The 9,072-nt window shown below is 38.3% G+C and overlaps 1 pseudogene; it reads right to left on the reverse strand.

Moving 5' to 3' along the window:
• Window positions 1-4,056: 4,056 nt before the first annotated feature.
• LOC128579101 (protein lin-54 homolog) lies at window positions 4,057-6,389 on the reverse strand (annotated as a pseudogene).
• Between the last annotated feature and the right edge of the window lie 2,683 nt (window positions 6,390-9,072).

A 9,072-nucleotide genomic window follows, 5' to 3' on the forward strand; every position in this document is an offset into this window, starting at 1 on the left:
CATTAACTATAAAATTACCTAGTTAACTTTCTTCTTTCCACTCTCTTTCCCTACCCAGAATGTCTCTTCCCTTCAAAAAGTATTCTGTAACCCTGTGGTCTTCCATTGTTTTCATGGATTATTTCTGCCATTTCTTCCCTCTTCATTTAGCAAAACGATCTCACTTTTATAACTTGATTTCTTTGTTTCTTTGCTCCTTCTCCTCCAGCTAAACTCATGCTCAGAAATAAGAGCAAAATAATGCCTTTTCTTGATCCTGCTATGGTGAAACTGTTCTTCCAGGCTTTTTTTCCAGATTTCTCTATAGGCAAGTGTATACCCTTGCTACTCATGGGGATCCAAGGACCAGCAACCTCAGCGTCACTTGTGTGTGTTAGAAATGAAGATACCTAGACCTACTGAATCACAAAGTGCATTTTTAACCAGGTATCCAGGAGATATCAGAAAGTTTGAGAAGCTCTGGTCTGCAGTGATTTGCGTCCACATTTCCTTACCTGAGCTTCCCCTTTAGAATCTCACCACCAGTCCCTCCGTGTAACATACTCCAAGATGAAAAGGCATCACAAATCATCAAGTTTCTGATGGACTTTTTATCAGGCTATACTTTCCAATATATCTTCATAACTAACCCTCTTCTCTCCATTCTAGCTTCCTTATTGTGAAGTATATGATACTACTGTTCAATAAAGTAAAATAGTTTATATGACACTGAATTATAGACATTTGTGCCTGACCCTATGCTTCCTTTCCTCTGTGTTAGATGAAACACGCCTCTACATGATCAGAGACTTCAGTCTTTCATGCCTCCCTAACAGTGAGGAACATGGGAGCAGCGAGGGTATGTGCTCTCTGTCTCTGACACATTTTCAAACTGGGAGCTCACTTTATATTCTTGCCACCTTTGTAATGCCCTGTTCCACTTTGCACTAAGAAATTACTATTTTTCCTATGTACTCAATTTTAATTTAAGGACAATTAATGACAATTAAGGACATGGTAGGGGTAGGGAAAGTGGAGAGCAGAGAGAGAAAGGAGGGAGGTGTGGGGAAAAGAATAGTAGAGAGCGGGGAGGAGGGGGAGGTGGAGCCTTGGTGTGTGCCACACCTTTTAGGGACAAGATAGGATTGCAAGAGGGATTTTGCCTAACAAATGCAATCAGTGTAACCTGGTTTCATGTACTCTCAATGAATCCTCAACATTAAAAAAAGAAAAAGAAATTGATTTCTTTTAAGACAGTATAAATGTTAATTTTTTTGTATTACTAATTGGCTGTCCTGTTTCTACAGTGTAGAAAATTGTATTCTTTGAATAGCTCTAACAAATATAAATTTAATCTTTCTACTTTGTGATAGAATTAGAGCTAAAAATTGTATGCCCAACCCTCTTCAAGTAGTTTTTAAAATTGTTGAATTAATATGGCTAGTTCTTTTGTTCAGCAATTTGATGCAAATGCCTAAATACAAAAAGTTCAGTAAGTACTACAGAGGAAGGAAATGGCTTAGTATTTTACAAAGCTTCTTGAAAATCAGAAAAACTAGTAGCATTTGATTCCACCTCAACATTTTTATAAGCAAACACTCTTAAACAATGCCACCACATATAATCTACAATTGTAAACAAAATTTCACATTTTTTTCACACTGTATAGAAATACACATCACAAATGTGCAATTAGAATTAATACAGAATATTTACAAAATGAACAAAATTTAGGCCTAGACCAAAAACATATTCTGATTTGTTGAAAATAAGTTGACTAGACATTATTTTATCATCTTACGCTAATTTACATTTATAAAAATTTTAATTAAACATACTAGATTGAGGTGCTAAGAATGTGTGCACTATCTATACTTAAAGTTAATGCCCTATAATTTTGTAAATCCAAATTTCAAAAGGAAGGATTCTGTTTATTGAATAATGGAATCCTCTTTTGGATCACTTAGTTTCTACTGCCTATATCAGGCCCGTTCATATGAACGTATATTCTCACTACATACAGAAACACTATAGAGTCCCTTTAGGAACTGGAATAATCATACATGAATAATTACTGAGGATTAAGGTACCTAACAAAATTACTGAATTCCAACATGGTCTTTTTATTGTTATAAACCAAGAGTCCCATTACAACACACTCCTAAATTCAGAGTTTTTGAATTACTGAAAATGATTTAGATTATTTGAGTAATTATACTGATACCTTCCGCTTACCCAAATAACTGAGTAAAATCATGCTACATTAAACTTCCATTATAAAAACAAACCAATAGAGCAATGGACAACATGCCTGACTACTGTTATAAAAAGAATTTTTCCCATTATAATTTTGAAGGCTTTGTTGGGAAGCCCATTTCAGTAAATCAAGTAAGAGTCATGTATTGATTTGAAACTTCTTAGTTCAAAAGTTTACAAAGAGAAATATTTGTATAGATGAAAAATCCTTCTCCAAATTCATTTCTTACAGCTTCCTTATTCTTTATTTCTTCACAGCCCAAATTTTATACTTGATAATAATGTGAGGTTCTATATAATCACTACATGATAAGTTTACTTCTACTTATACACACCTCTTATTTGTATAGCACTCAGTAATGACTTTGACAATTTATTATTTCAAATACATGCCAACTCTTTGAGAGAAAATGGGAGTTTTTGTTGGCCATTCCTTATCATAGAAACACATTGTTAATTCTCTAAGTATCATTTATCATTTACTGTCTTTTTTACTTTTTTTTTTTTAGAGAAAGAGTCTTACTTTTCACCCTCTGTAGAGTGTAGTGGTGTCACAGCTCACAGCAATCTTCAGCTCTTGGGCTTAGGTGATTCTATTGCCTCAGCCTCCAGAGTAGCTGGGACTATCCGTGTCCATTACAATGCCCGGCTATTTTTTTGTAGCTGTTTGGCCAGAGCCAGGATTGAACCTGCCACCCTCGGTATATGGGGCCAGCACCTTACTCAATGAGGCACGGTGCTACCCCCCTTAATATTTTATATGTTTATTTTTTTCTTTTTTTATTGAATCGTAGCTGTGTACATTAATGCAACTATGGGGTACAGTGTGCTGGTTCTGTACACAATCTGAAATACTTTCATCAAACTGGTTAATACAGCCTTCACCACATTTTCTTAGTTATGTGTTTAGACATTTATACTACCCTCCCTCCACTCACCCTATCCCTCTCCCCTCTTAATTTTAAGAGTGTGCCTGAGGGTTCCCTCTGACGTTCCCAAATTAACAACAAGATATTATTGAAGAATCTACCTTAAAATTTGATTTTTTTAAAAATATGGTGATTTTCTAAACACAAAAGGCCATCTGAATGTTTCTTAAGAATTTTTTATGTTAGACATTCTGTCTGAATACGCTCTAAATCTATACTCAAAGGATGACTGGTTAACAACCACTGGTACTTTGAATTTCTCTACTGATAAAAATCATGTGACACCACACATTGTAAATTATAGTATTATAAATATCCTTTGTCAATAGAATCAGAAGGATAGACCATCTAACTGTTTAAAAACCTAAGCCAATGGCCAGCGCCTGTGGCTCAGTCGGTAAGGTGCCGGCCCCATATACCGAGGGTGGCGGGTTCAAACCGGGCCCCAGCCAAACTGCAACCAAAAAATAGCCGGGCGTTGTGGCGGGCGCCTGTAGTCCCAGCTACTCGGGAGGCTGAAGCAAGTGAATAGCTTAAGCCCAGGAGTTCGTTCGAGGTTGCTGTGAGCTGTGTTAGGCCAGGGCACTCTACTGAGGACCATAAAGTGAGACTGTCTCTACAAAAAAAAAAAAAAAAAAATGTAAGCCAATGAAAAATCTACATAATACAAGAAAGAAAACTTAAATTTAGGCCATAAGCCGATTTAAGTAAGATTTAAAAGGCACTAATTTCCTCATTTTAAATCTCTTCTCTTTCAATGTTATAATTCGAATCTCTTAAAACAAGAAGTGAATTAAAGCACAGTAATTGTTAAACCATTTTCCAAAAAATCAAGTGTCCCTGCACCTTAAATTTTCTTTACTGTTCCATTTATCAGTCTTTTGTGCAAGAGTTAGCAATTCATGGCACAGGGGTCACATTTTGCTTTTCCTGCTAAGTTAATGATGCTCATCAAACCGCATCCAAATTCTTTACTTTTTTTATTGTTGGGGATTCATTGAGCGTACAAACATCCAGTTTACACTAATTGCATTTGTCAAGCAAAATCCCTCTTATAAATGTGTTCCTATTACCCTTTCAGCTGCTGCTTTTTATTTTCCCTCTTGTCTGCCTGCTCTGTCTGGGCAAGAAGGTAGTCACACATGGCTTCAGCTACTTCCTTAGTCACGACTGTAAACAACAATTTTCCTCATCCACTATTCAAAGTTGGTTTGGCCTAGTAAACAAGTCTGAAATTGGAGAAGACAACTTAGTCTTTGCCGCTGTTTGTTGCTGTACTCTTACTTCAGCTGCCTCTGCCAAGTACATCAATGTCTTTCTTTCTGGGCTTTCTCAAAATTTTACACCCATTACATTTGTATATTGAGGAACACATTATTTTTGCCTCATAGCATTCACAATAGTTTTTAAGACAGCCTGATCATTTGCAATTACATCCTTTGCTATGATATCAATCTGATTCTCCCCCCTTTCCCTTCCCTTGAAGCCTTCTGGATTTCTGTCAAGGCATGCTTTTATTGCTTTTTGCCTTTCATTTTCATGTTACAAATTGTTATAATAACTAGTACAATTGTGGATGTTGTAAAATTCACTATTTGCAAAGCAATCAGAATATAATGCCAAACACAGTGATATTACACACTTACAGGGCTTTCTAGACCCAATGGAAGACACAGATGGGATTATACCATTGAATGGAAGCCTCGACTGGATCTGGATACCAAATATTCCAACGAAGTTAGAATAGCTTGCTACAGACACGTATGAAGACTACTGTAGCTGAGTAAAGTACTGAGCTGGAAGCACAGCATAGCCCACAATCCCTGCTCCCAGAGCTGTGGCCAAGACACTGCCAGGACAAGGCCTGGTGGCCCGTTGGTGAGGTTGGGCTGAATCTGTGGCAGTGTTGCGGCAGGCATGATGAGCCGGTCCTGTGGGTGGCTGGTAGTTATGATTTGTGAAGTTAGATTGGTTGGGAGCAACTTGTTTGACAACCTAAGCCATGATAATTGGAACGGACATCTGAACTGGGGTTGTATTCACAACCAATGTCTTTCCTTACTGTCTTTGAGTGTTTTTACTGGGATTCTATCTGGCTGGGGTGAGCTACTGGTTGTGTGGCAGTAACAAGTCAGACAAAATAAAACTTGCTTCCAGGTAACTGAATCTTCCGGACATTGAGAGCACTTTCCAGACGTGCAATTGCTTTAAACTTTGATGTGCTTACTCCCCTAACAGTGATGGTCTGCACAGTTGATTCCACTGCCTTATTTGGTGAATTCAAAGGAGATATGGCTATTTTCTTTAGTGTCTGTGTTGTATAATTTAAAGGCGATCCAATAAAACCACTTTCAGATATTGTTGTGGTCTTTGATGGAGTTCTGGGAATAGACTGTGAAAGAACCCTACCTGCAATGACTGGAGGTGATACTTTGAGTTGTCTGTCCTGTAACTGCTTTCCTACTACTTGGTTTTGCAAAGATCAGCTTCTTCATTACCAAACCGGAGGTTGGTATTTGAGGCTTCTTAGCAATCTGTAGTGTTTTTTACTGTTTGGTCTATAACAAGGGCTGTGTTACACTATTCATCTGTTGGCTTCCTAGGTTCAGTGCTGAGACTCCAATGACAGGTTTCAACTCTGGCCTTCTTCCCATGATTAACTATTTTAATTTGCTGCAGTGGTAACTTAGTATCTCATGATTGGGCCTCAGTTGTAACTTTCTGAGTCTGTGGTAGTTGTCTTTGGGGTAGTGCTAGAACGAGACTTAACCAAAGTGGTTAAAATTAACTTCTGTTCATCTGGTTTAAGTTTCTGACTACCAGTTTAACATCAGCTGTCTGTGATACTTTGTTTAACATAATATGATGGACTGATATAGTCATAGGAGTCTGAGCACCAAATTTGTGAATGCCACTTGGAAAAGCTGGTTTCATTGTGGTGTTACAATCTGCCTTAGGAATTATGGCATTCGCTGTAACTTGGTTAGTGTGCTTACTGTCCACTGTGATTGGTTCCGTGGAAATAGGCATGGCTGTAGAGTCACCAGTAAAATTTATGTTGACAATTTCTTCCACTTCTGTCTCTATGGGAATTGGGTCTTCCCCAGCTTCAATACTATGGTCACCAACTGAAGTTATACCAGTGTCCATTATCTCCTCTGGAAGCAAACCTTTCACTTTGGCAGTGACCACCTCCATGAGCATTCTCCTGCTAGAAAGTTAATCAGGCACAAACCCAGCAGCTCTCTGGGCTCCCACTATCTGTGGCAGCAGCAGTAGCTGCCTTGGAGACTCAGGGCAGGGACTGTTCAAATTCACTCGCCCAGAACCATTCTACCGCTTCACCCCATAATACGTAGGCCCTTGCCACCCATGCACCCTCTCCAGAAATTGTATCATTTGACCAGCCTGAATCATGCCACCTGATCCTTTTCACTTAATGTACTTCCTCCCTGTCTTCTTCTTCCCGGGAGTTCCCACCTGTGAGCTTAGGTGCCATCCGACTGGTCATAAAATCAATCAAATATTTTCCCTGAAAATCTGAATGCACAGTTAACCCTTTGCCAGGAGCCTGGATGCCTGAAAGTATACCCCCTGCAGAGCCCAGAGTGTTTGGTGAATTCACAGGCCCAGGCATTGTGTAGACCTCTAGATGGCATCACAGACAGCAACTAGTGAGGAAACGGGGGCTGCAGAGAGAGAGTGGTGTCTGGAGAGACAGGGATATGGAGATGGTGTGCAGCTGGCAGAGGAACTGACATCCAAGTTCTGACATTAATGGGCAACTTTCCTGACTCCCTTACCCACGAGAGGGGACCAGAGTCTAGCCCCATGGGTTTGCTGGACAGAATGCCTGTGAATTCCTAAATCTGGATGCTTGAAACTCTGAACTCTTTCTCGTGAACAGTGATTGTACTCCCTGGGACAATCTGATTAGAACTTTCAACCTGGAATGTCTACCTGGGGACCCTCCAAAGTTGAGTTGTAGTTGTTTTGTAGTGGAGAGTTATAGATTCTCCTCCTCTAGCTGTTACTAGTGTGGGGGAGGTGGGGCAACCCAGATGTTGATATAGTTCTACAGCTGAGATTCAACAGGATTGACCTTTCACAATGGTCAAAGGCTGTAGGGGAAAAGCCACAATCACAAGCTCCAGGTCATTGGTAATGGACTGCTTAGCACCAGTACCTGAAGCCACCAAACCAAACTCGCCCCACAAGTTTTAAATGCAATATTGAAGAAAATACTCCTGAGGAAGAACCAGTGGAAGAACTTTGGCAACATGAAAAATCAGTGAAGATCACATACACCAATGGATGAAAAAGGAGATACAACAAAAGATACTATTCATAGAGAAGTGGCTCAAATGTCAGAAACAGAATTCAGAATATGGCTGAAAAATAAGATGAATAGAGTGGAGGAAAAGATGAAAAGAGACATCCAAAAAACTGTTCAAAAGTTGTCTCAAGAAACTAAAGAATTCAAAGACAAAGTCACCAAGGATATGAATATAATGAGAAAGATATAGCAGAGCTTAATGAAATGAAAAAAGTGTTCTCAGAACTTTGAAATACAGTAGGGTTCCTCACTAATTGAGTTTAGCAGGTAATAAAGTGTATCAGAAATTAAAGACAAGGCTTTTGAATGATACCAATTATTCAAACAGGCAGAAAACAGGAGAATCAGAACAGAACATTCTCTGAAAGAGTTGTGGGGCCATTCCAAAAGATCGAACATCCAAAGGATAGAGATTCCTGAAGAAGAAAATGATGATCCTTAAGGCACAAATGCTTGACTCCAAGATATTATGCAGGAGAATTTCCAAAGCATTGCAAGAGATACAAAATTTCAGATAGTAGAAAGTTTCAGAACCCAAGCGCAATGCAATCCAAATAAACCATTTCTTAGATACATTGTATTTAACTTTGCCAAAGTTAATATCAAGGAAAAAGTCCTTCAAACAGCCAGGTGTAACAAAAATCTAACCGACAAAGGGAAAAATACTAGGTTAACCGCACATCTTTTAGCCAAAGTTTTTCAAGGCAGAAGAGGATCATCATGGACCTTCAATCTCCTAAAACAAAATAACTTTTAGCTCAGAATCCCATATCCAGATAAAATGAGTTTCATTTGTGATGGAGAAATCAAATACTTCACTGATACCCACATGTTGAGGAAATTTGCCATAACAAGATGAGCTATCCAGGAAATACACAGAACCATTTTCCGTAATGACCAGCACAGTTGTCTACAACCCAAAGAAATACACCCAGAATTTGAACAACAAAGCCTAGATTTCACAATGGTCAAAGGGTTAAAAATATGCAATAGACATTTGAAAAACAAAACAACCAAAATACTACCATACCTATCAATTATCTCAATTAATGTGAATAGCCTAAATTCTCCCCTAAAGGCACAGAATGGCTGACTGGTTTTAAAAAACTAAGGCCAGTAATTGTTTCCAATGGCGTCTCATCTTACCTCAAAGGACAAAGAAATACTCAGAGCGAATGAATGGAGAACAGGCAAATGGACATCAGAAAAAAGCAGGGATAGCAATCTTATTTGCAGATATAATTGAATTAAAACAAAAACAAATAAAAAAATACAAGGACGATACTAAATATTTGTCAAGGGCAACAATCAACATGAATAGCTTTCAATAATTAACATTTATGTGCCCTTTCTGAATGTTCCTCTATTTACAAAACAAACCCTAATGGATCTGAACAATATGATATCTTCCTGTACTATAAATAACTGGACATTTTAAATACCCCTTTAGCTATTCAGGATAGATCATCCAAAAAGAAACTAAGAAATAATGGTCTTAAACTTGAACCTTGAAAAGAATGGACATAACCGACAACTACAGAATCTTTCATCCTAATAAAACTGAATACACAT

Source organism: Nycticebus coucang, chromosome Y (genome assembly GCF_027406575.1).
Source record: "Nycticebus coucang isolate mNycCou1 chromosome Y, mNycCou1.pri, whole genome shotgun sequence".
Taxonomy (NCBI): domain Eukaryota; kingdom Metazoa; phylum Chordata; class Mammalia; order Primates; family Lorisidae; genus Nycticebus; species Nycticebus coucang.